This window comes from Diceros bicornis (assembly GCF_020826845.1).
Source record: "Diceros bicornis minor isolate mBicDic1 chromosome 30 unlocalized genomic scaffold, mDicBic1.mat.cur SUPER_30_unloc_2, whole genome shotgun sequence".
In the NCBI taxonomy this organism is placed as follows: Eukaryota; Metazoa; Chordata; class Mammalia; order Perissodactyla; family Rhinocerotidae; genus Diceros; species Diceros bicornis.
Genome location: NW_026690900.1, coordinates 447566 through 472661, shown reverse-complemented (window position 1 = coordinate 472661; position 25096 = coordinate 447566). Strand labels below are relative to the sequence as shown.

Genomic DNA, 25096 nt, shown 5'->3' with positions numbered 1-25096 from the left:
TCAATAATTGGTGGGATCATCAGGTCATTCACAGAGGCCAGACTGAGAGAGAGCTTCCTTAGGTCAGGAAGGAGAAGCATTCCTTTATATTTGTGATGTTTTAGTTTGTAACATTGTAATGTGGACACCAAGTATACTGTTTTTATCAAAATTGTGTTCTGAAGGTTTTCAAAAATCTCTAAAACTCAGAGTAGAGAAAAATCAATCTCTGTGAACCTGTTACTTGCTTCAAAGATTGTCAACTCCTATACCATCTGGCTTTGATTATCCTCACACCAAGACCCCAAGAATTAACCAGAGGAGATGGCTGAGAGCACATCATTTCAGCTGTAAATATTTCAGTTTCTCTTACAGATGAGGGATTTTTGGAACACAAACACAATAACGTTATCACACACTAAAATAAAAATGTCATTCGGATAATCAACTATCTAGTCAGTATCCAAAGTCTCCCAGTTTTGTCAAGCTTATTTCTTGGTTTTACATTTTATTTGAGTCAGGATATTAATGAAACCCTTCTTTTGCAATTGGTTGATCTGTTTCTGAAGTCACTTTTAATCTCTTAGTAGTTCATGCATCTTGGGATTTGGGTGGGATATGAGTGTGTGTGTTTGTGTTGTCTACACCGATGTGTGAATTCTTTCTTTCCTGGATAGCAGTGCCCTGAAAGGAAGGACCTGGATTGTGGGAACCAGGATTTCTACTCTGCTTCTGGCTGAACTGAAAAGGCCTCCCTGGGTGACACTTGCAGCCTTCAGAAAGGAGGGGGAAGAAGTACTAAGGAATTCAAGACAATGGCCCTTGTCTTACAGGGTGTTTCCAGGGCATGATGTTCAAAATGCCGGGTGGTAACCCTTTAGCTCCAGGTCGTCGGGTGGGTTCTCGGCATGAGCTCTGAGCAGTGTCTGTTAACCACCCACTTGGGAAGCATTTCAGAATTTTAATTGGTAAGGTTGTGTCTAAGATTGGTGGCATTCCCCTGCTGGACCAACTTCTATACCTGCCCCTCTCCTGCCTCATCTTTCAAAACTCCCAACAGGAAAGTTTCACAGCCCTGTAACACAAATCCACATAACCACAGCACAGACTGGGGAAAAGAACACAGCCGTCCCAGGGGCTATGTGCTCTATGCCTTCAGGCCCAGCATCCCCTTTGGGACAAGTCAGTAACAACACGAGTGAGTGTGTAAACTAGTGATTGTCTGAGACCAGGGACCTCAGAACCACATGCGCCCAGATGTCACCCAGGGCAGCAAGGGATAGTGTGGGTCATTCAGTGGACAGGATTAAGGTCTACTGTACTGGCAAACAAGAGCTTACCCCTGATCCATCAGGCCCAGCCGGGGAGGAATGGCCATGATGTTTCTGACAGAGAGGCTGGGGGCCATCTAGGGAATTTCTGCCCAAAAAGACTCATACAAGGAAGTGCAGGGATGTTGGAAATCCTAGTTCACTGGGAGCAGTTAGGTTTATGGAACAAAGTCCTGTTGTAGATTTAAAAGGTGCATCATGAATCTTTCCCTCTGGATATGAAACAAGTGGGAAAAGGACTTCCAAGAGCATGGGCCAGGATCCCAGGAGGATTCCAATCTAGGCGAAGGGTGAATAGGGAGCCCTAGAGACGGCCTGATGGGGATGTCCTGTGGGGCCTTAGTCCATCTGCACATGGTCTTCCTCTGTCCTTGTCCGTTACACATGCAAACTTTTATCTTTTTACATTTTTTTTCTCATTTAGTGTTGATGCAAATCCAGAGACTGGTAAGAAAATGGCAAGTTCCAATATCTGATCAAAGAAACCTCAACAAGAGAAGCAAAAAACATTCCTTCTTCCTGGAAAGCTGTAGAAAGACAGCCACTGTCCTGGGGAAGGACATGGTCCTGGTAGGTGCTATTTGAAAGACACCCACATTTCAGTGGTTATTGCTCTGCTTGGGAAAGTCCCTCCAACCTCTAAATCCAGGGAGATTTGGAGGGGCTGTCTCTGCTCCTGGCCCAGGTGACCCACACAGAAATGCACCTGTCCTCTGAGGAAGGGAGACTTGAGGGTTTCATTCAGTAGCCAGGGAGGAGGTTGGCCCTCATCCCTTCTGCCACATACAATAAGCTGTGACCAAACACAAGTTCTTAATTCAAGGAGGAAAGTGAGATTCTGTGTCTCATTTACATGAGCATAAGAAGTGAAAGAACCACACCACAACACCCAGGCTGTGACAGAAACAGGATATAACGTTAGAGTCAAATCTACCATTTACTAGTAAAGAAATAATATCACTCCTCCCCAATGGGTTAACAGTCGCTGGGGTGCAGATTTCAGGGAGTTGGAGGGGGTGGTGCCCTCCCTCTGGGGCTTTAGGGGAAACCAGGGAAAGTCTTAGGATGTCCTCGTTCACTTAGGGTGGAAGAGCTGGCCCGGTACACCCCGAGGGCGCCAGTGTCCCTGCTGGTCAGGAGGAGCTGCACTTGAGGTCTCCAGAGTGTGACGGCTCATCGCCAAATGCATGGCGGCTGAAGAGAAGAAACAGACTATTTTGGGGTACCTCCCCGAGATTCATGGCACACCTCCCTGCCCCCCTGCACTCTGATCCAAACCCTGTGCCGTGTGCTGAGGCCATTAACAGCATCCCGTTTGTCCCTGATGCAGGAGGCATCATTTAGCATCACCCATTTCAGAGGATGCAACTGAATCCCAGAGAGGAGAGGGGAGCGGCCCGTCCCAGGCCTGGTCAGCAGTGGAGCTGGGATCCAGGCCCATGCTTAGCCTGAAGCTGTACTGAGCCCCTGGATTCAGTCGCTGCTGGTCCCAACACTCACTCGGCCCTAAGCTGGATGATGTCCGGTTCCTCTTTCTCTTGAAGAGCCGCATTTTGCTCGCCTTCTGGTGTGCAGGCTCCAGCTGGCAGGAGACCCAGTAGCTACAGGACAGAGTGGACCTTTGAGCTACCAGGAGCCACACCTCAGGTGCCCCTCCCAGAGCCTGCCAGCAGCTGAGTCCCAGTGCCCCATGGGTCACCACGCTACGAGTTCTGAGGCTGATTAGCGAGCCAGGCCACAGGCTCTGGAGCTGGCCATCAGAGAGAGTCTACCCTGCCCTCACCCACCTCCTGTCCCCCCCACCTCTCATGGACACTGATGGGCTCCATGGCCTGGAACCAGGCCCCAAATCGCTCTTCTCGCTCCAGGTCATACGCATTTGCAGCCTGCTGGAGCAGCTGGATCCTCCTGATGACTTTGAATTTCTGGGAGGAAGGACAGGATTCAGACAGGGCTTGGGTGGGGAACCCTGCCAGGGACTTGTGGGGAGTGAGGATCTGGTCTGGGGTCTGTGCTCACTCGGGAACCCTCTTTCCTTCCCACTCCATTCAGGACTTGCCTGTTCTCACAGTTGGCTTGAATTAGTTCCTCATCCAGGAAGGTGTCCTTGATGCCAGCCCCCCCTACACTCACCAACGTGATGGGATTCCCAGCTTTGTGGATCTGACCCAAGGGATGAGGCCAGAGAATGTCTTGCTAGGGGAGCTCTGTGATATCCGCTTCCCCACCCTCCCCACCCCTGCTCACCTCACATCCTTTCTGGAAGTTGGCCTGATTTCCCTGGAAGGGAGACAGCCAATGTCCATCAGAAACAGCCCCCTAAGCCCATAACTAACCCCCATCCCACCCCTTCTCAGGCTGCAGGAACGTCAGGGCCCAGCAGAGGGCAGACCTTCCACAAAGAGAACTTGACACTGGGCCAGGCTCTGGGCTCCAGAGCAGGAGGGACAGGGGAGCTGAGGCCAGAGACCTTATGTAGCACACCCTCTCTGATGACAGATGGGGAGACTGGGGCCTCAGGGAGGAAGGGACAGCTGGACCACAGAAGTTCTTCCTCACTTGCAGGGGCTGATGGCACTCCCCCAGGGGCAGGGCCTGAGGGGGAGGCTGAGTGCAGCTCAGACAGCCTCCTGCAGCTCTGCAGACAGGCAGCTCTGAGCTTCACCAGCCCAGGGAGCCTGGTGGGGGGCTTACGTGGGACGTCTATTCATGCATTGCTAAGATGGGCCTGACTCTCCAGCTCCCAGGGGTGGCCATGGGGCTCTCATGAGAGAAGGCTTGCCAGGTACTGAGAGCTCAGGGCCCAGTGCAGGGCTATCGCCTCCCAAACCTCAGGATACTTCTCCCTGGCCCCACCTCCAGGCTCACTCACTTCCAGATCATCCTCCATCCCAATGTCCAGCAGCTTCAGGTGATAGAGGAACGTGCCCAGGAAGGGGACGACACCCTGTGAAATCAGGGTGGGAGTGGTGAGATGAGTCCCACATCTCAGGTGTCCCCATTGACCCTCCCCCAAATCCCTTCACCCCAGCCTCCTGCCCACCACAGACTCCCACAGAGAGCAGCCTAGGACCCTCAGCGGCCTCCCCTCAGTTGCCCCCTCCAGGACCACCCAACTTCCCCAGTCACCTCCTAGGGGCGGCTTTTGTCAAATCCCAGAGTATGTGCTCCCTGCCCCTCCCCTCTCTATTTCATCATGGGCCCAGCCCTCCCAGGCCTCCTCCTGGTCACTTCCAGGGCAGGCATAGCAGGCTCTGGGGCTCCAGGAGCTGGGCTGGAGGAGGAGGGACCCCTCTCTTAGGGAGGCCTCAAGCCGTGAGGAGAGAGACCTCCTCCTCTGACACCCTCCCCCTCAGGCCCCCTCACCTGCTGCTGCTGTCTCTCCTGGGCTCCCTGGGGATCCATCTCTAAGGTGGCCCACACAGAGGTCACGTCCTGCAGGGTCAAGGACAGGCTCAGGGAGGCCATGCTCCCTTCCCAGTGTCTCCCAGGCCCCTGATCCTGGACCTCGGACATCTGGTGTCTATGGCTGCTCCCATTCCAGAGTGCTCTGATTCTAGATCACTCGCATTTCCAACACTCCCTCCTCTGCTCCCTCAGGCCTGCCCAGGCCCCTAAGCCTCTCTCCTTATCAGGAAAGTGTGAGGAGGACTCCCAGGCCTCCCAGGGTCCCCTGAGGACTCAGTGTCATCTGACTGTCACCAGTACTCTCCCCTCCCCCCTCAAGGAGGAGGAGCGCAAATCTCCTGCACATTCCTCTCCCCCTTGTACCTCATCACTCTTGTGAGGCCTGCACCACAGATCATCTCCCTCCATTTCCCAGATGAGGAGACCGAGGCCCACAGAGGGGCAGTGACTTGCTCAGGGGCCCACAGAGGAGACCGTCCCCACCTCCCAGCCAAAGTGCCTGGCCCCTGGCCTTCACTCCTCCTCCAGACACACCTCTGACCAAGGTCCTGTTCTCCTGACTCTCGGGGTGTGTTGAGGCCCTCAGTCAGCCTGAGCCATGGATCGGGTGGCACAAGGTGTCTCGGAGTCTTATCCAAGTGGATTCTGTGTTTTCCAGCCCCCTGAGATTCTCTGACACCAGGCTGGACCTGAGGCCATGCCAAAGGCCTCAGCTCCCTAGAATCCCCTCAGGATGAACCCTGCACAGAACTCCTCCAAGGGGGAAGGGGACCCCCTTGTGCCACATCTGAGTGACAGTGGAGGGGGTGACCATGGCGCTGTGTAATGGTGACATTTGCATCCTTTTTCACTTGGAAACTTCTAATGTCCTGTCAGGAAGGTCCATTAAGGATCTGTAGGTTCCCCGATAATTCTCATTGCCATCTGGGGTGTATCTTTGTCAACAAGCCACTGGGCGAGACTCACTGGTTTGTCAGCAGTGACCACTATAGGGCTAGATCACACAGTCCCAGAGAGCACACAGTTCTGTCCCAGATCCACCATTTGGCCCAAGGCTGGGCAGCCCCTGTGTCCACAAGACCTGTGTGACCTCACAGTGCCCATCTCTGGGGCAGGCAGAGTGCCCTCCCCTGCGAGGTGCAGTGAAGACAGAAGGAGCAGCAGGGGCCTGGCTTCCTGAGGACAGGCTGGGCTGCTTTAAGAAGAAAGGAACCCCCACCCACTCCATCCACCCACCAGCCTGGAGGAAGAGGGCCAGCTGATGGGTCCGCATGGAAACCAGAGACCTGCTCATTCTGCCAGCTCCTCACCTCCTGGAACAGTCCAGGCGACACCTCTGTATCCCGTGACCAAGGCGTCCTGCCCCAAACAGTCCCCACCAGCCCCTGCAGCTCATACCCTCTGCTTCCTGTCAAGCTGGACAAGACAGACCGTTATTTCTCATGGAACCTTAAATGAAAAACTTCCCAAAGCACATCCTGCCTGGTCTCTCCCCCCCTCACCTCCCCTCCTTCCAGATCTCCAGCCTCCACTCACCTCCTTGAGCAGCTTCCTGCTCTCCCGCTGGCTAGTTTTCATCAACTTTTTAAGTTTTGTCCAGTTCTTCCTGAGGAGGGAAAAAAGGAAAGAAACACTATGGAGTGGTTTGAGGGTAAATTCCTTTTGTTTGAAAACCCAGAAGATCCAGACAGCCTGGATGAGCGTTTTCACTGTGTCCTCTGAGCCCTGAGGTGTCTGCGACTGGGGAGGGGGCTCTCCTATTGTCACCTGGGGCCTCCATTCTCTTATCTTCTCAGCAGATGTGTTTTAAACAGTCTTAATTTCATGTGGACAGAGAGTTCTGTTGTTGAAAATACTTGAAAACCTTCAATTTGTCTCAAGCCAGGATCTGTCACTTAGGGAAACTGATTCCTGAAGCAGAACCACTGGCCTAAGTTTTCAGAAAGACTCCAAGCCTTCCAACCATGTCAGACTCTATCGCCAGGGTTTGCTGTCTCCCAGGAGGTCCCAACTGACTGAAGGGCAATGCCAGCCCTGTGCGGGGTCTGGTCTACCCAGGTGGTACAAGCATGGAGAGAGGCCTACCCACCTGGACACCCATCTCCATGTCTCTTTTAAATGCTGAATGGAGGGGCCCTGCAGAGCCCAGAGGATCACATGGAGTGAGAAAAAGTTCCTCAGGCCTTGGCATTCCTGGGGAAGGGAAGAGAATGAGCTGTGAGAGGGAGCTGGAGCCCTGCTTCCTCTGGCTTCTGTCGCCTCATTGACGTCTCTTGTCCTGGAGGAAACAGCGGCTCAGGGAACCCAGGAAAGGCACAGCTGGAACCTGATGAGGAATACTTCCAGGAGGAGGATTTTAGCTCAAGCCAAGGAAGGAGCCCAGGAAGGGGTGAGCTTCCCACCACTGGGACCAGGAGTCAGGTCATCGAGGCACTGGCAGGAGGGGCCTAAGGATTGTGCAAGTGCTCAGAACACAGACTTCAAACACGAGAGCTGAGAAAGGAGAAGGGGCAGTTCCCCCGACTCCAGAGAGGGGCTCTCAGGGCCTCCCACATCTTACCTTGGTTACCTGGATTCAGAGCTCCACCACCCTGGCCCTGTCCTGGACCATCATGCTCGGGTCCCCAATGCAGGTGGTGACGACACATTCAACCATTCTGTTAAAGTGGGTCGTGTTGGCATGGATGGTGGGTGCCAGGTGTTCATTGTCCCTGTTTTCACACTGGGACCAGATGGAGTCCAGGAAGTCGTGGGGCATCACTTTCTTGAAGAGCTCCTGGGGAGGACAGGGCATGTCACCCAGCCCTGGCACAGCCCAGCTCAGCGTCCACAGCCCCCAGTCCCAGGCTGAGTCAGAGGTGAGAGCCTGAGCTCAGGAAGCTGATAATGCGGCCTGAGGCTTGTGTGAGTCCCTCGGTGTTGCCTGTGTCCCCTGAGGACACCCAGCACAGGATGACCCAGGACATGATACTGTGGCGCAGGGAAGTGGCATTTGCTCGCTGCACAGTCTCACTTCCTCCAAGCACCAGAACTCGGCTCCTGCTTGACCGTCTCTAGGGGCATCTCCCACCCATTCTGACCATCCTAGGGTCTGTCGCCTCTTTCAGTGGCACATTTCCACAAGGCAGCAACAACCACGGGCTTTGTTTGTCTGCCTTGTAGTCATGTACACATGAGGTGCTTAATTAGTGCTGAGGCTGTTGAGGCCTCCTGGGCAAATGAGTGAACTACCCAGGACAAGACAGCACTTCAGTGTGCTCCGCTCCACCAAAGCGCAGACTCTGCCGAACGTCCTCTCTGCTCCACCTCGTCCATCTGCACAGCCACTCTGCATGGCAGCTGCTCTCAGTGTCCATCTCTACTGTCCACATGAGGACAGCAAAGGCTTGGGAGTTAAGAAAGCTGCTCAGGTCACATGAGGGTAAGCAGGGAAGCTGGACCGAGATCATGGGATTCTGGATCAGGAAATGGCAGGTGTGGGGCAGCTCAAGGCACAGCGAAGGCCGACCCCACTGGCCCTGAGAGCCCCGCTGCTCACCACATCCATCAGTGTCCACTGCTCTGCCACAAGCCGGGGAGGGAACTCCAAGAAGTCAGGCTTCTCCTCCCTCAGCAGGTTCTTGCTGGTCACATTCCAGGGGCAGGCGGGCTCTGGGGCTGGATCTAGCTCTGCTGTTATCTCTCCAGGTGGAGTGAGGATTCTCCCTGGAGCCAATGGTCCAGCTGGCTCCAGCTCAGGAGCTGGCACTGGGGCTGGAGCTGATGTTGGTGGTGGCTCTGGCCCTGGAGGGACTGATGGAGGTGACACTGGCTCCAGCTCTAGCACAGGTGGTGAAACTAGTGCTGGAGCTGGATCTAGCCATGGAGCTGGCCCTTGCTCTGGCTCTGGAGCTGGAGCGAGCTCTGGAGATGGTACTGCAGCAGGAGAAAGAAACAGTGTCACTCAAGTAGCTGACTTCCACGGTCCCTGTCAAAGTCAGGAAAGACCCCACTGCCTTTAAGGGAAACTAGACTTTGAAGATCCTTCAAATCATCTTCCCAGACTGCAGTCTTCTCACCTTCCAGATCTGCCTCAATGTGCCTTGGATACTCCAGCTGGAGCTGGAGAAAGTAGGCGTGGCTCCCCAGCTCCGAGCCAGGCAAGCTGAGATGCAGAGATGTCAGCTTCATCCTGAAGCAGGGAAAGTGCAGGGGTTCCCAGAAATCCTGCCCTGGGTCCAGGCAGGTTCCCACCAGAGAAGAGATGGCACTGGGGGAGGCAATTTGGCAACAGAGTCAGAGGCCTGTCCTTTCCCTGCACACTTCTCATGCAAGGCACCAATGCCTGCCCGTTCCAATCCTGGGGATGAGCCCCTGCTCATCCAGCAAGTTGAACACAGAGCCTGTCGTGACTCTCTTCCTGCTGACTCTCTTCTCCTGAAGGGCCGGGACACAGCCCAGCCCAACCCTCCATGTACTTGTGCAACTGGATTGAGCAAAGGCCGGTTTTTGAGCGGGTTGCTCACAGACCTCCTGTCTTGGGCCTGGAGGTGGTGGTCAGAAGAGGTGGATATGGAGAAGAGACAGATTAACATGGGTCTGTGATGGGAATGGGTCTCTTGGAGACAACTCAGCCTAGCCATCCCTCTGCTTCCCAGGGGTCCTGGCACCCATCCATAGCTCTTTGACTCCTGTCTTCCTGGAGTGGAAGCCACCAGACCTCAGCCTTCCCTTGGGAATCAAAAGATGTGTGAGACGCAAGGTTCTGACAGGCCCGCCCCAGCCACAGCCCCCATCTCTCCCTCCACACCTTGTTCTGTAGGGACAGGAAGCCCTTATTCTGGACCCAAAGACCACTCAATTTTTTAGATGGTCCTGTGCTCTGCCCTCCTGGCTGGAAAAAGGGAAGATGGCTCCAGCTATAAAGGAGGCTATCAGGGCATCACTTGGGATGTACCATGGAAGACAGGACCTGCGAAAGATGTCTAATGTCACTGTCTGACTCTCAGACGACAATTGAGGCACAGCGATTGTGTCTCCTTCATTCACTGACTTTACTAAGTGTCTCCAAAAGTCCTGCATGTAGTAGGTGCTTAATCTACACACTTGAATGGATGAAGATCAACCAGACCATCCCAGACACTTGAGTGGGCCTAGGGCCTCTCTGCTGCCCCAGAGATCCTTAATTGGCTAGCCCAAGGAAAAGGATCAGGACCAGCTGCATGGAATCTCAACTCCTTGACAGGGTGCTTTCCATGTGTTTTTCCACACTCAGAAAGGCCACATCCTAGAGATCAGTGAGGCAGACTACTTTTCACGGCGAAGAGAAAAATAAACACCATGGACTTCCACAGCACGTCCACAGCCCTCTCTGCAGATCCAGGCACCAGGTAAGCACCTGTCATTGCTGATCCCATTAGTCCCTACAAAATCACCATGAAATTTATCCCCCCCCCCCACTTTTCAGAAGAGCAAACTGAGGCTCAGAGAGATGTGGGGATTTGCCCAAGGTACACAGCTGGCAGTGGGCAGAGTCACCACTGTGCTGAGGAGGGTGTGGCTACTCAGCTAGTAAACAGCTGGTCCAGGACCCGGTGGGATGTGTCTAAGGCCGAGTAGTTGACCATGAAGGTGGTGAAGCTGGACGTGTTCCTACTCAGGAAAGCCGGTGACATGGACTCTGTCAGCTTCTCCATCATGCCTGGCTGGAGGGCACGCATCCTGAAGGCCTCATTTAAATTCACAGTGAACTCATCCTCACACTGGGGGAGAGGAGGAGGGACATACAGTAAGTGATATCACAGTGAACCACCAGGAGGACTGAGGTGACTTTCTACCCTCCTGTGTAGCTGGTGTGGAAGATTGGAGGTCCAGATTCTTTTGAGAGTTGGACTGTGGGGTACTCTAGTGAAAAAATTCTGGTGGCGGGGAGTCCAGGGGGTTCTCAGATTTGAGTCTTCATTCTAGTACTGCCTTGGTCATCTCAGAGTCCTGTGTGTGAAGACACCTCTGCACCCACACTCACCTCAGGGAAGCCCTGGTCATTGATGGACTGGTGCACTTGTGTTCCTTCCAGGGAGAGGGTGAACTGGAACCATCCACCAGCTCCTCGACCATCTCTTGGGTGCAGCTCTGCTTTGACAGTGCCCAGCAGTCAGGCCAGGAGGGATCAGGGGCCTGCCTGGACTTTGCCACTGGGGGAAACACCCCCACAGATCAGGCACAGAGGGGAATCTGCATAGACTCCACCAGGGAAGGAATGCCAGGACACTTTGAGGGCCCGGGATTCACATGCAGATACAGGAGGTTGGTCCCCAGCACTCACCGTCATCTCCTGCAGCCAAGATCTTGAGTATGAACATGACACACTGCCCGCCTCCCACCATCTAGCTTCCTGCTCCTGCCCAGGCTGGGTCCTCCTCATCCCCAGCTTCCCTAACTCCATCTCCCACACACACACACACAATGAGTGTCAAGTGGTGTGGGGCTGTCCTTTTGGGATCACAGTTCTGGCCTGACCTAGAGTGGCCTGCCCTGGCCCACACTGTTACCTGATGGTTCCTCTTGCCAAAAGGCCACAGACATTCGAGGTGAGGGCTGAGCCAATGCCTAAAACGACTTAACATGCTCTCATTCTGGGCTTTCCGGGGGCCAGAGCCTCGGAAAGTCACGGGACAACATGAGAACATCCTGCTGTGTCGAGTGTCTCCACTCAAATGAACTGGACATGAGGCTGTGATTACAGTGTGGGTGCCTGGTAACCAGAGTTCTAAGTTCTGTTGGGGGCTGTCACCAAGGAAGTGAGGTCACTTGTTCAAGGTTCCAATACTTGGCCCCTTTATTCAATCAGACACACCCAAAGCCCCCTCTAGGCTGTTGGCTGCTCTCCCTCCTTGCTCGTGTCATCTCCATCACTGTGCACAAATACCCATCACCACCCTCCCCACTGCTCCTTGGGAGTGGATCCAGGGCCCCAGCTTTGAGGAGACAGAGCTGAAGTCAGACCTCTTTTCTCCTACCAGTTCTGTGTCCTGGAAAAGCTGCTGTGCCTCTCAAGATCTCCCCAGTCTCCCAAGCTGCACAATGAGGAATGGGCTAAAAACAGATTCCTAGGGACCTTGTCAGGGTACATGTGATAATACGTACAACACCTGTGGGCTGGTGTCACATGTGTCTAATGTACACACTTAGAGATAGAGGAAGTACAAGAAGGAGTAGGACATCACATAGACTACCAGTCAGATCTTCTCTGGGTTCCAGATGTGTGATCTTGGGAAAGTGACTGCCCCTCTGGGCCTCATTTTCAGGTCTGCATCCTTAAGGAGTTGAAATTAGAGGAAATTCAGACATTGTGATCCACTGGCATTAACCCTTCCACGGCCCCCTGTTTTACTCAGAATCAGTCCCAAGTGCCTCACGTTGGCCTATGTGGTGGGCAGCCTCCACAATGGCCCCAATGTTCCCTGCCTCCTGAAGTGCACATCCTTGTGTCACCACTAAGTGGTCAGTATCTGTCTTCTGAACAACAGAACACAGCCAAGGTGATGGGATGTCACTTCCAAGTTTTAATTACAAAATGTCTTTCACTTCCTGCTTTCTGGCTTACTTGGGTTCCCTACTTACCTCCCTCCTTCTGTTTCCATCTCTCTCTCTCTCTCTCTCGCTCGCTCTCTCTATCAAATCACCAGAACTGGGAATGCAAGTGCTGATGTTTTCAGTTGCACTATGTAGAGGCTCCATAGGAGAGAACTGAGGGAGTGTCCAGACAACAGACAGACAGGAGCTCAGACTCTCAGTCCAAATGGATCCTGCCAAAACCCATGTGACTGATCTTGGGTGGGAATCCTCCCCCATTTGAGCCCTGTTCAGACCACAAACCTGCTTCACAGAGACTTTGAGACAGAGGCACCCAGTTAAGCCATGCCAGATGCTTGGCTCACAGAAATTATGAGATGTTATATATTTGTACTGTATAGGTGATAGGTTTTGGAGTAATTTTGTCACAGAGGAACAGAAAGTAACAGTCTACCATGTCCCAGGATCCAGCCTGATCACCCTCTTATCTCCCCACAATCTCTTTTGTCAGGTTTCCTCCAGCCACACTGGCCACATTTCTGATCTTCCCTAGTCAAACTCGCTTCTTCATGTGAGTCTCTGCACAAGGGAGCCTTCTCCTTGACACATTAACTCTTCCCAGACATACGCAGGGGTGCTTACACTTGTCATTCTGGTCACAGCAAAGGTCTGAAATGCCTCAGAGAGGCCTTTCAGATCCTCCTAGCACAGTCACTACCATCACAGATCTTACATCCAGAAGAGCATTACATGATTTCCTCCTCCTTCCTCCCATTGAGATCAAATAAGTGCACGGGGAAGGGGTGTCTGCTTTGGCTGATGCAGAGGCAACTCCTTCTGGTTATACCAGGAACACGACTGTCTCTTCCAGGCCGAATTTTTCCCACCACGAGTCTATTGTTTAAGGAAACCGTCATTCCCTCTCTTTCATGGGTCTGGTTTCCCCAAGAACACAGTGAACCATCCCCTCTCCCTGTGCTGCATCACCATAAACCCGCAGCCAGAAAATAAGCACCAGGTTAAAACACCACCAGATCCTGAATTCAGTCACTGCTGAGACACTCCCATCAATGTTGTCATTCAATCGTGACTCCTGAGGACAACTTTCCCTTGAGATCCAGTCACAGCCTGTCTTCATCTTCTTACAGTAACACTGGGATTTCCTCAGAGTCCTCTCAACCCGCTCAAGAAATACTCTGAAATGTTCTCTGTATTAATTTTCAGGGACTGGGGACATTGGTAGATGTAATTTGAGTGTGTATGTGCAGTAGTTTCTACGCAGGTATTCTATTTTTCAGACACAGATAAAATAGTGTGGCTACTCAATGCACCAAGAAAATTAATAACTTATCAAATTTTTTCATGATGTGCAGTCTTTAGAGAGTAGATGTCGTGGTTAAGAGCACAGAGTATGGAGCTAACTCCTCATGTCCAAATTCCAGCTCAATCCCTTACTAGATATTTGTATTGACTGAGTTATTTACTTGATTGGTGCCTCAGTTTCTTCATCACTCAGTTGGCAAAAATGATCAGCATACCTACTTTGTAGGTTTATGGAGAGTATTAAAGGAGTTAATATTTGAAAAATGCTTGGAACGCCTAGTGTATTGCCAGTGCTGTACCTATATATTAGAAATAAAATTTAGAAATTCTTCTGACACTGCCTGTGAGCCCCAGAGGGTGAGACTGTTGCCTGGATGTATGTAGAATGCACTCCATGACATACGATGAATAAATGAGTGAACAACATTGGCGAATGCATTACCAATGTCACCTATGTCACCCTACAGGCATTCCCAAGCCAAACCACAGGCAGACATTCCTGCTCTGTCCTGCATCACATTCCCTGGAGGAATCACTGGGGCTTCTTGGACCCTGGTAACCGTGCCCACTAAAGGTTCTTTTCTGTCAGCAAACCCCAGTCTTTGTCCAATTGCTGCAGCTCACAGAGTCTGCGCTCTGATCCTTGTCTTCACTCGAGGGAGAAGTGCCATCCCCAGAGCTGGACACACGCAGAGCCTGAGCCTTGGAGAAAATGATTCCCTGGCCCTGGGGCAGGTAGAAGAGTACAGGGACAGAGTGGGATTTGGGGAAAATCCTCCAGGTGTTATCAGAAGAGATTGAGGCAGGGGATGTGTCAGCAAGGACTAGTCTGGTTGGTGGGCCTTGGTGGTTAAATAGTAGGGGGGCTGAGAAGTTTCCTAGGTTCTAGCATAATACAACCAATATGACGATCATGAAATCAGAATCAGCCTAATTAAGGCCAAATCAAAACAATGTCAGCTGTTCCCTGACTCTCTAATCCAGTAGTGACTTATAAGAAGGGTATTCGTGTTCTATCATCTCCTTTTCATTGATTGGCTAGAGTAATTATTCTTTACACAGCCTGTCTATTTTTACATAGTAAAGAAAAAGTGAGTTTTAAAACAATTCTCCTTGGAAAAGTCTCCCTAACATATTGAATTAATAACAGAAGCCAGGACAGGAAATTCACCACATATCTTGAGCTTTAGTCTCTGGTTTTAGATCTTCCTAACTGGTAAATTACCTTGACTTCTGCCTTCTTTCTTGAGATTAGTCCAATTAGGACTAAGTAGGAGTGCAACCTCTTGCCATGTGAAAAGTGGTGGGACTCTAGGAAGAGGTTTGTTTCATTCTGTCAGTTTGTGTGTGTGTGTGTGTGTGTGTGTGTGTGTGTATGACAGTTTTTGCTGCATCTTGCAGTGTGGGCCATTTTAGACGCCTTTCCTAGGGAAAAAATTTCCCTAACCACTTTCTCTGGAATTTATTTTCACCGATGGCTTCATCGGCACTGTCCTATAGTAACATTAAGCACTCTATATTATAGAATTTAATTTTTTTCTTAGTAGCCACATTTTAAAAAATGAAAGCAAACAAATGAAACTAATTTTAATAGTATATTTTAACCCACTATAACCAAGATATCATCAATGTGGGTGCAGTCTATACAAAACTTAATAATGAGAGAGTTTACATTGTTTTCCTGGGTTTCATAAGCCCAGTGTGTACTTCCCACTTACAGCACAATGTCCATTTGTAAGTTGAGTTTTTCCAGACATACATTCTCTTTACTGAGATTTAATGTTCACAGTTGTCAAATAAGAGTCACTAGGAGTGGGGTGGATGATAATTTCACTACTGACTTAAGCTCGAATGGAGCTATGAACACCAACTGGTCAATGGGCTTATCAAATGAATAGTCATATAGTACAGAAGAATGGTATGATTTGGGATTTAGAAAAAGACTGGGAACAGTGTGTCCTGACAGGGAGCACCAGGGATTTTGTTGTTGAGAGAGACAAGGACAAAATGAGAATAAAGTCATACTCATAAGTGTCTAACAACATGGGGGAGAAGAAATGACCTGCCGTAGTCCTGAGTTTTGACCTAGAGCTTTCTGTTCTTGACCCAAATCTCTTTGATGACGTCCTAGGACACAGGTCAGATTAATCCCCACAGGGAGAGAGGGAGGGTAGAAGTACAAGGCATCTGACATAATTGTCCTGGGAAGTCAGGCTTCATTTATCACTCTGATCCACATTCCCAATTTATAGGGTAAGAGGAAAAGAAGTATGATGGTCAAATCATCACAGAAGAAGCGACATGATTGTGGACACCAATCCAACCCAAAGCCTGGTTTGAGCATCTCCATCCCTTTGAGGATGTCCAGTTACATATTCAAGAGGCCAGTTACTAGAATCACATCCCATCCTGGCAATGAGGTCAGATGCCATCAATGGGAGGAAACCTTGGAGCAGCCCCAACAACTCTGCTGGCAGAAGAGACTGCAAGGTCTCCAGGCCTGCAGAGTGCAGGGGAACCGTTAAGTCCTTTGGACCTTGCCAAAGCCCTGCTGAATCTTGCACCTAGTTGCACAGGTGCATCCCTGCCAGGTGTGCTCACAGGTGGTCCGAACCCCAGTCCCATGCCCACCCCTGCCTGGTCTTCAGATTCAGCAGAGACGATCCCAGGAATTGGTCTGTACATCCCACAGCTCCTTTGCAAACAACTTCTGGTGACTCAGGAAGATATCAGGAAACAGGAAGAGAAAGTGAAGACGGCAAGAGAGAAACTGGCGGTAGCACTGATGCAGACAGACTGGCTAACGAGGCAGGGAGAGTGAGGGGCCAAGAAGGACGTCCCGACAAACACGATGATAGAGACAAGACGGGGCAGATGACATGGAGCTCACACTAAATCAATGCCTCTGCAGGAGTCATTAGGTTTTCTTGGTTTGAGCTCTTAAAACTTTAATATATACCAATACTTTTCTTTTCATTGATTCCTTTGCATGACAGAGAAGATACGGACAGTGATCCTTCTGAGGTGGGAGATTGAGTTTCAGGTGAGGAGAGAAAGGAGATCTTTCCTTCCTTTACTTTCCTGAGTGTTATGTATTTGTATTTTAAGATCAACAGAGAGTTATCACAGTCAGGGGATTCTTTAGAGTCTTGCCCTCACAGTCACAAAGAAAACATACCTCATCCAAATGGATTGTCCTTTTTGTGTAATGTTGCAATAGATTCCAACATAACATTTCACTAAAGAGCTGTTATATCTGTCTTCTCAAAAAAGACACCTACTTCTGGGTCTCTATTTTTCTGGTATTTGTTGTATGTTGAATCACTAGTTGCATACAATGAAATACTGGTTTTTCATTTTTTTAGATTTATATACGTTGGAAATTTGATTCATGAAATTTGATATGCCATTGCGGTATCATGCTGTCAGGAGAAGGACTGTTTTCAGCATCACAAGTCTCAAAATAAGCCAGTGTGTTGGGATTTGTCTATTTGTCTGATCGAGTATGTGGCACTCTTCAAATCCTCTTTATCATTACTTACTTTTGTCCCACAGATTTATCAGTTTCTGAGAGCAATGTGTTAAACAATAATAGAGTATCTTAGTATTTATATCTTCCCTAAAAAATGAGTTATTTTTTACCTAAATCTTCTCTCCTGTATTCTTCCATGTGGTAATCATCTGAAATTTTAATTCAAATGTGTTTTTAATGTCTTGTTTTAAAACTAATACTAAATTAGACAGACGGTTTTTTCCTTTCCTAGTGACTTCTGTTATGTTTTCCTGGCTTCACATTTCTTCTTCCTGATGTACATTCTTTACCAGTTCTTTAGCTGCAGGACTGTGGGAGGTCAACATTGAGTCTGTTTGTAAGTCAGAAAACGTCTTTCTTTCTTTGAAACATAGTGTGAATATGTGGTTAATTTAGCTTTGTAGTAATTCTTTTCCTTCTGTGTCAACTTATTTAATATTTCTGAGCCTCCACATCTTTACCTCAAAATGGGAATAAAACCCTAAATATTGTGACTGTAACTGAGATAATACACGCAGAGCTTGCCAGTCATGTTGCTTAGGAGAAATTAAATAGTCAATAATGATAACGATTATTAACCATTATAATGATATTATAATAATGTAATATATAATAATATATTAATGCATAATAATTATACATTAATTTATAATTATAATGTACAGTGTATAATGTATGCAATGAATAATAATATATTAATATTATTAATCATTATAATCTTCAGAGTGTGCATTCTCAGAGAAGCACTGCTTAAGATTGAGAATGTGAAGCTCACACACAAAAAGTCTGAAAGAGTGCCATGACTGTGACTTTAATTCTCAGCCCTTGGATATCTTCAGCTGTGGTCGTCGGCACAGTGAGTACAGATAATGTAATCTGTTCCCACAGACCCACGGCAGAACAGCGCAGCCTGCCTCATGCCTGGGATGCTCTGGACTGCTTGTTGGGGAGCCTCTGCTGTGAGGCTAGTTGGACTCTGTACAGAGAAAAATGAAAAAAGACTCTTTCTTTTCCCTCAGATTTCTCCCGCCCAGTATTATTCACTTTTACATCCAGAGCAGATACTCTCTTCCCAGAGCCTTGGTGTTTCTCTGGGATTCAAGCTTCCCAGACATCTAGTCATTTCAGCTCCCAAGGCCCAAGGTGACTGCAGAGTCATGTCTCACCCACTTCTCTCATCTTGGCCTGTTTCCGATCATGTATGACCCATGAGTGGGGAAAGGAGCCATCGAGGGAGATTGATCTGGAAGCCCTGGTGAATCTGAGCTTCAGAGAATGAAACAGAAAAGGGGAACCTGAGACTGCCAGAGCTTCAGTTGGGGAGGAATATGGAGGAACCGAGAGGGGTGTGATGCCTTCACAGAGTGAAGGGGAGGGAGGTTCCAAAGTTTCCTAAGAAGAGAAACCTTGCACTGAAGTGGGGATACGATTTTACATGATGGCAATGTCTGTGTTGGTTTCACCAATTCTCGTGTCCCTGAGGGATGAACTAGTGTGACACCACAGGACAGAATTTGCAGTCACTTTCAGGACTTAAGGAAGGTGAAACCTTTCAGCTTAGTCCCCTGTGAGCCAGTCAGGGGCCAAGTCTAGAAAGGCTCGGAGTCTGTGTCCGTCCAATATGGTTTCGTTCTGTTACAGCCAAGCTCCTCTGGACCACAGCTGGGAAAAAGGGACCTCAGATCTAGTCATTGCAGCTTCCGTAGGTTGCCATGAGGCAGGTAATAGCCCAGGCGTCGTCACTGGAGATCATAGTCACCCTCCTTCTTCCGCCGGCAGACAGTGACTTGTGAGGTGAGGAGAGCGCATCAGAATGGTCCAGTCAGCTCCCCAGTATGGGAGACTCCAGGGGAAGGAGATACCAAAGCCACAGAGACCCGATGCATCCTGTGTCCCCCTCTTCCTTTTGTCCACTTAATTTTCACCCTCGGTCCTTCATTTCCTTTCCTTTTCCCTCTTTCCTCTCTCTCTCTCTTTCCCCTACATGTTCTAGGTTAATTGAGGTATTAACGACGTATAGTAAACTGCATATTTTTAAAGTGAAAAATTTGATACATTTTGATTATAACTTATTGAACCATCACCTCAATCAAGAAAAGGAACGCCCATCCTCCCCAAATTTCCTCATGGTCATTTTAATTTCTCTTTCCCTGCCATTTGCAAACACATTCTCATTCCCAGGCAACCAGTGATCCGGTATATGTCCCTATATATTTTCCTGTATTTTCCAAGGATTTTTATAAATGGGATCATACACTATGTACTCATTTTTTACTGGCTTCTTTCACTCAGCATAATTATTTTGAGATTTATGCTTGTCATTGCATGTGCTATGAATTCATTCCTATCCCCAACGCTTCCCTGGCAGCACTGTGCACACACCTGAGTGCTTCCCAGGTTGGAGTGAGACCAAATAGTACTGCTGCATCCCCAAAAGTAGGAATGCATCTTGGTGCAACTCTGGGAGGGGTTGGCGGGAGCCCTGGAACCTCAAATGAATGTTTTCCTTGATGATTGGAAAGCCCACCATGCCACTGCAGTCCCAATGATTGGCCAATCCTGAGAACCCATGAAGAAGTCCCACCCACCAAGCACAGAGGCTGGCATGAGCATAAGAAAAGGCAGCAGCAGATATATGCACACAAGCAAATGCTTTGCCAGATGGCACAAATACCCAGAGTAGTGCTGCGGTGTTACAACTGGGTACGTGCCTCCTTGTGGTGGCAGCTCTGAGCCTAGTGTGAATGCTTTCCCAGCGGATGGGAACACCCATTGTATACACGCAATTTCCAGCATATGGAGTGGGATCAGAAACACAGCTCATGCTTTCCCCACAGCGGTAGCAGGTGGCATCTGCGACCTGATACTACCACAAATACGCAGGCAAAAGATTAGTTCATCAAACACCATAAGAAACTACAGTAACAATTCAGAGCAGAAGGAAATGACAAATCTTCAGAAAGGAACCTTGAAGTCACAGAAATTTACAATCTAAATGACAGAGAATTCAAAATAACTGTCATTAAAGAAACTCACCAAGTTACAAGAATGTTCAGACAGTTCGATGAACTCAGGAATAAAATTAATGAGGAAAAGGAATACTTCATCAAAGAGACTGAAACTAATTAAATAAAAAGACAAGTAGAAATTCTGGATATGAAGAACATAATTAATGAGATAAAAAAGAATCTAGAATCCTTAAAAAACAGAGCTGATATTATGGATGAAAGAAATAGTGATTTAGAGGATAGAAATATAGAAATGCTTCCAGTGGATGAGGAGAGAGGACTCAGATTTTTAAAAAATGAAGGAATTCTTGGAGAAATATATGAGTCAATTATAAAAGCAACCTAAGAATTATACGTATCCCAGAGGGAGAAAAGAAGGAGAAAGGAGCAGAGAGCTTGTTCAAAGAAATAATAGATGAGAACTTCCTAAACCTGGGGAAGAACAGGACTTACAAATACATGAAGCCAACAGACCGCCTAATTACATCAATGCTAAAAGACCTTCTCCAAAGCATATAATAGTAAAATTGGCAAAAGCCAATGACAAAGAAAAAATATTAAGGGAAGCAAGGCAGAATAAAATAACCTACAAAGGAACCCCTATCAGGCTTTCAGCATATTTCTTGGCAGAAACTTTACAGGCAAGGAAAGAATGGAATGATATATTAAAAATACTGAAAGACAAAAACTTTCAGCCAAGAATACTCTATCCAGTGAAATGATCCTTATGATACAATGGAGAAATGAAAGTTTTCCCAGATAAACAAAGGCTGAGGGAGTTCATCGCCACTAGATCTCTCATACAAACAATGATCAAGAACACCCTCATACCTGAAACAAAAAGAAGGCAAATGTCTACAAAGCTTTGAGCAAAGAGATAAATAGAAAGACAAAATCAGAAAGCTACAGCTCTGTTTCACAACAGGGTAGCAAATACTTAATTATAACTTAAAAGAGGAAGGGAAGGAAAGCATCAAAAGTAACTATAAACACTTCAGCTTAGTCACAAACGCACAACACAAAATTGAATAACTTGTGACAACAATAACTCAGAAGGAGAAGGGGAAAGGGATGGAACCTGCTTAGGCTAATGGAGATAAGAGGCTCTCAGAAGATGGACTATGTCATCTATGAGATCTTCATACAAACCTCACAGTAACCAGCAAACAAAGAATCAGAGCAGAGCCATAGATCATAAAAAAAGAGAACACCTCCAAAGAAAACCCCCAAAATGAAATGGTAGTCAGAAACACAAAGGAAGAGAAACAATGGAAATATAGATTAGGTGGGATTAAGCCCTCATGTATCTATAATCACTCTAAATGTAAATTGATTGAATTCTCCAATCAACAGACACAGAGTGCTGGGGTGGATTAAAAAACAAGACCCAACAATACGCTGCCTCCAGGAAACACATCTCAGCACTAAAAACAAACAGGCTCAGGATGAATGGATTGGACACAATACTGCAAGCAAATGGCAAATAAAAGAAAGTAGGTGTTTCCATACTTATATCAGACAAAGCAGACTTCAAGATAAAAAAGACTATGAGAGACAAAGAGGGGCAGTATATAATGATAATGGGGACTTTCCACCAAGAGGACATAACACTTATAAAGATATATGCACCTAACACAGCAGCACAAAAGAATATATAGCAACTATCAATAGACCTAAAGGGAGAAATTAACAGCAACACAATAATAGCAGGGGACCTGAACACCCCACTTACATCATGGATAGATCATGCATAGAAAGGCAACCAGTAAACAGTGGAATTAAATGAAACATATGATCAGATGAACTTAATTGATATGTATAGAGCATACCCTCCCAAAAAAGCGGAATACACATTCTTCTTAAGTGCACATAGAACCTTCTAAAAGATATACCATATGTTGTGAAACAAGGCAAGCCTGAATAAATTTAAGATTGAAATCATATCAAGCTTCTTTTCTCACCACAATGATATGACACTAGAAATCAAGTACAAGACAAAAGATGGGGAAGTTACAAATATGTGGAAACTAAAGAACACAAGACTGAAGAACCATTGGATCAATGAACCAATCAAAGGAGAAATCAAAAAATACCTGAAGACAAATGAAAATGAAAAGACAACAAAACATCTCTTATGGGATGCAGCAAAAGCAGTTCTAAGAAGGAAATTCATAGCAATACAAGTGCACCTCAACAAACAAGAAAAATACCAAATAAGTAACCTTAAACCACACCTAAAAGAACCAGAAAATGAAGAACAAATGAAACCCAAAGTCAACAGAATGAGGGAAATAATAAAAATTAGAGCAGAAATAAATGAAATAGCTAAAAAAACAGTAGAAAGGATCAATGAAACAAAGAGCTGGTTCTTTGTGAAGATTGAAACAAAACTGACAGACTCTTAGCCAGACTCACTAAGAAAAAAAGAGAGAAGGCTCAAAGACATAAAATTAGAAATGAAAGAGGAGAAATTACAACAGATACCACAGAAATCCAAAGGACAATAAAAGAATATACTGAACAACTTACATGCCACCAAATTGGATAATCTAAAAGAAATAGATAAATTATTAGATTCATACAACCTCCCAAAACTGATTCAAGAAGAAATAGAGAAAATGAATAGACCAATCACAAGTAAAGAGATCGAAATGGTCATCAAAACCTTCCCAAAAAACAAAAGTCCAGGACCAGATGTCTTCTCTGGAGAATTCTACCAAATACTCAAACAAGATTTAATACCTATGCTTCTCAAACTATTCCAAACAGTTGAAGAAAATGGAACACTTCCTAATTCATTCTATGAGGCCAACATCACCCTGAGACCAAAAGCAGGCAAGGATAGCACAAAGAAGGAATATTACAGGCCGATATCGCTGATGAACACAGATGCAAAAATCCTCAACTAAATATCAACAAATGGAACACAGCAATATATTAAAAGGATCATATACCATGATCAAGTGGAATTTATGCCAGGGATGCAGAGATGGTTCGACATCTGCAAATCAATCAATGTGATACACCACATTAATAAAATGAGGAATAAAAATCACATGATCCTCTCCACAGATGCAGAGAAAGGATTTGACAAGATCCAAAATCCATTTATGATAAAAACTCTCAATAAAATAGATATAGAAGGAAAGTACCCCAACACAATAAAGGCCATATATCAGAAACCCACAGCCAACATCATACTTAATGGTGAAAAACTTAAAGCCATTCCTCTAAGAACAGGAAGAAGACAAATGTGCCCACTCTCGCCACTCCCATTCAACATAGTACTGGAGGTTTTGGCCAGAGCAATTAGGCTGTAAAAAGAAATAAAAGGAATAAAAATTGGAAAGGAAGAAATGAAACTCTTGCTGTTTGCAGATGACATGATTGTAAATATAGAAAACCCTAAACAATCCATCAGAAAACTATTAGAAGTAATCAACAACTACAGCAAAGTTATAGCATACAAAATCAACTTACAAAAAGCAGTTGCATTTCTATACTCTAATAATGAACTAACAGAAAGAGAACTCAAAAATACAATCCCATTTACAATTGCAACATAAAAAAAAAGTGTCTAGGGATAAATTTAACCAAAGAGGTTAAAGAACTATACAATGAAAACTATAAGACTTTATTGAAAGAAATCAATGATGACCTGAAGTAATGGGAAGATATTCCATGCACATGGATTGGAAGAATAAACATAGTTAAAATGTCCACATTACCTAAAGTAATCTACAGATTCAAAGCAATCCCAATCAGAATTCCAATGACATTCTTCATAGAAAGAGAACACAGAATCCTAAAATATATATGGAATAACAAAAGACCTCGAACAGCCAAAGAAATCCTGAGAGGAAAGAACAAAGCAGGAGGCATCACAATCCTAACTTGAAAATATATTACACAGCTATAGTAATCAAAATGGCATGGTACTGGCACAAAAACAGACTCATAGATCAATGGAGCAGAACTGAAAGCCCAGGAAAAAAACCACACATCTGTGGTCAGTTAATCTCTGACAAAGGAGCCAAGATCATACAATGGAGGAAAAAAAAGTCTTTTCAATAAATGCTGTTGGGAAAACTAGACACCCACATGCAAATGAATGAAATTAGATCATTATCTTCCACCATACACAAAAATTAACTCGAAATGGATAAAAGACTTGAATCTAACAATTGAAACCATAAAACTCCTAGAAGAAAATATACGCAGTACAGTCTTTGACACTGCTCTTAGCTGCACCCTTCCCAATACTATGTCTACTCAGGCAAGGGTAAGAAAAGGAAAAATATACAAATGGGACTACATGAGACTAAATGGCTTCTGCAAGGCAAAGGAAACGATGAACAAAACAAAAAGACAGGGCCAGCCCCGTGGCTTAGTGGTTAATTGCACGAGCTCCGCTACTGGCGGCCCAGGTTCGGATCCCAGACGCGCACAGACGCACCGCTTGTCCGGCCAAACTCAGGCAGTGTCCCACATACAGCAACTAGAAGGATGTGCAAGTATGACGTACAACTATCAACTGGGACTTTGGGGAAAAAAAAAAAGGAGGAGGATTAGCAATAGATGTTAGCTCAGAGCCGGTCTTCCTCAGAAAAAAAGAGGAGGATTACCACGGATGTTAGCTCAGGGCTGATCTTCCTCAAAAAAAAAAAAAGAAAAAGCAACCCACGAACTGGGAGAAAATATTTGCAAATCATATATCTGACAAGTGGTTAATCTCCAAAATATATAAACAACTCACACACCCTACAACAGTAAAAAAGATAATCCAATCTAAAAATGGGCAGAGGATATGTACAGACATTTTTCCAAAGAAGATATACAGAGGCCCAACAGGCACATGAAAAGATGTATAACATCATTAATTATTAGGGATATTCAAATCAAAACTACAATGAGAGATCACCTTACACCTGTCAGAATGGCTATAACTCCCAAGACAAAAA

At 46.9% G+C, this 25096-nt stretch overlaps 1 long non-coding RNA gene across 3 annotated transcripts; it reads right to left on the bottom strand.

The window, feature by feature from the left end:
• Positions 1-4172: 4172 nt before the first annotated feature.
• On the bottom strand, positions 4173-6910 carry LOC131402101 (uncharacterized). Of its 3 annotated transcripts, none has more exons than XR_009218275.1 (4): positions 6808-6910; positions 6221-6324; positions 4677-4745; positions 4173-4257 (listed from the first exon to the last, which is right to left on the bottom strand). It is a non-coding gene; the product is annotated as an uncharacterized LOC131402101 (long non-coding RNA). The 3 variants fall into 3 exon arrangements; XR_009218274.1 differs by having other exon boundaries at positions 6255-6324; XR_009218276.1 differs by lacking the exon at positions 4677-4745.
• Positions 6911-25096: the final 18186 nt, after the last annotated feature.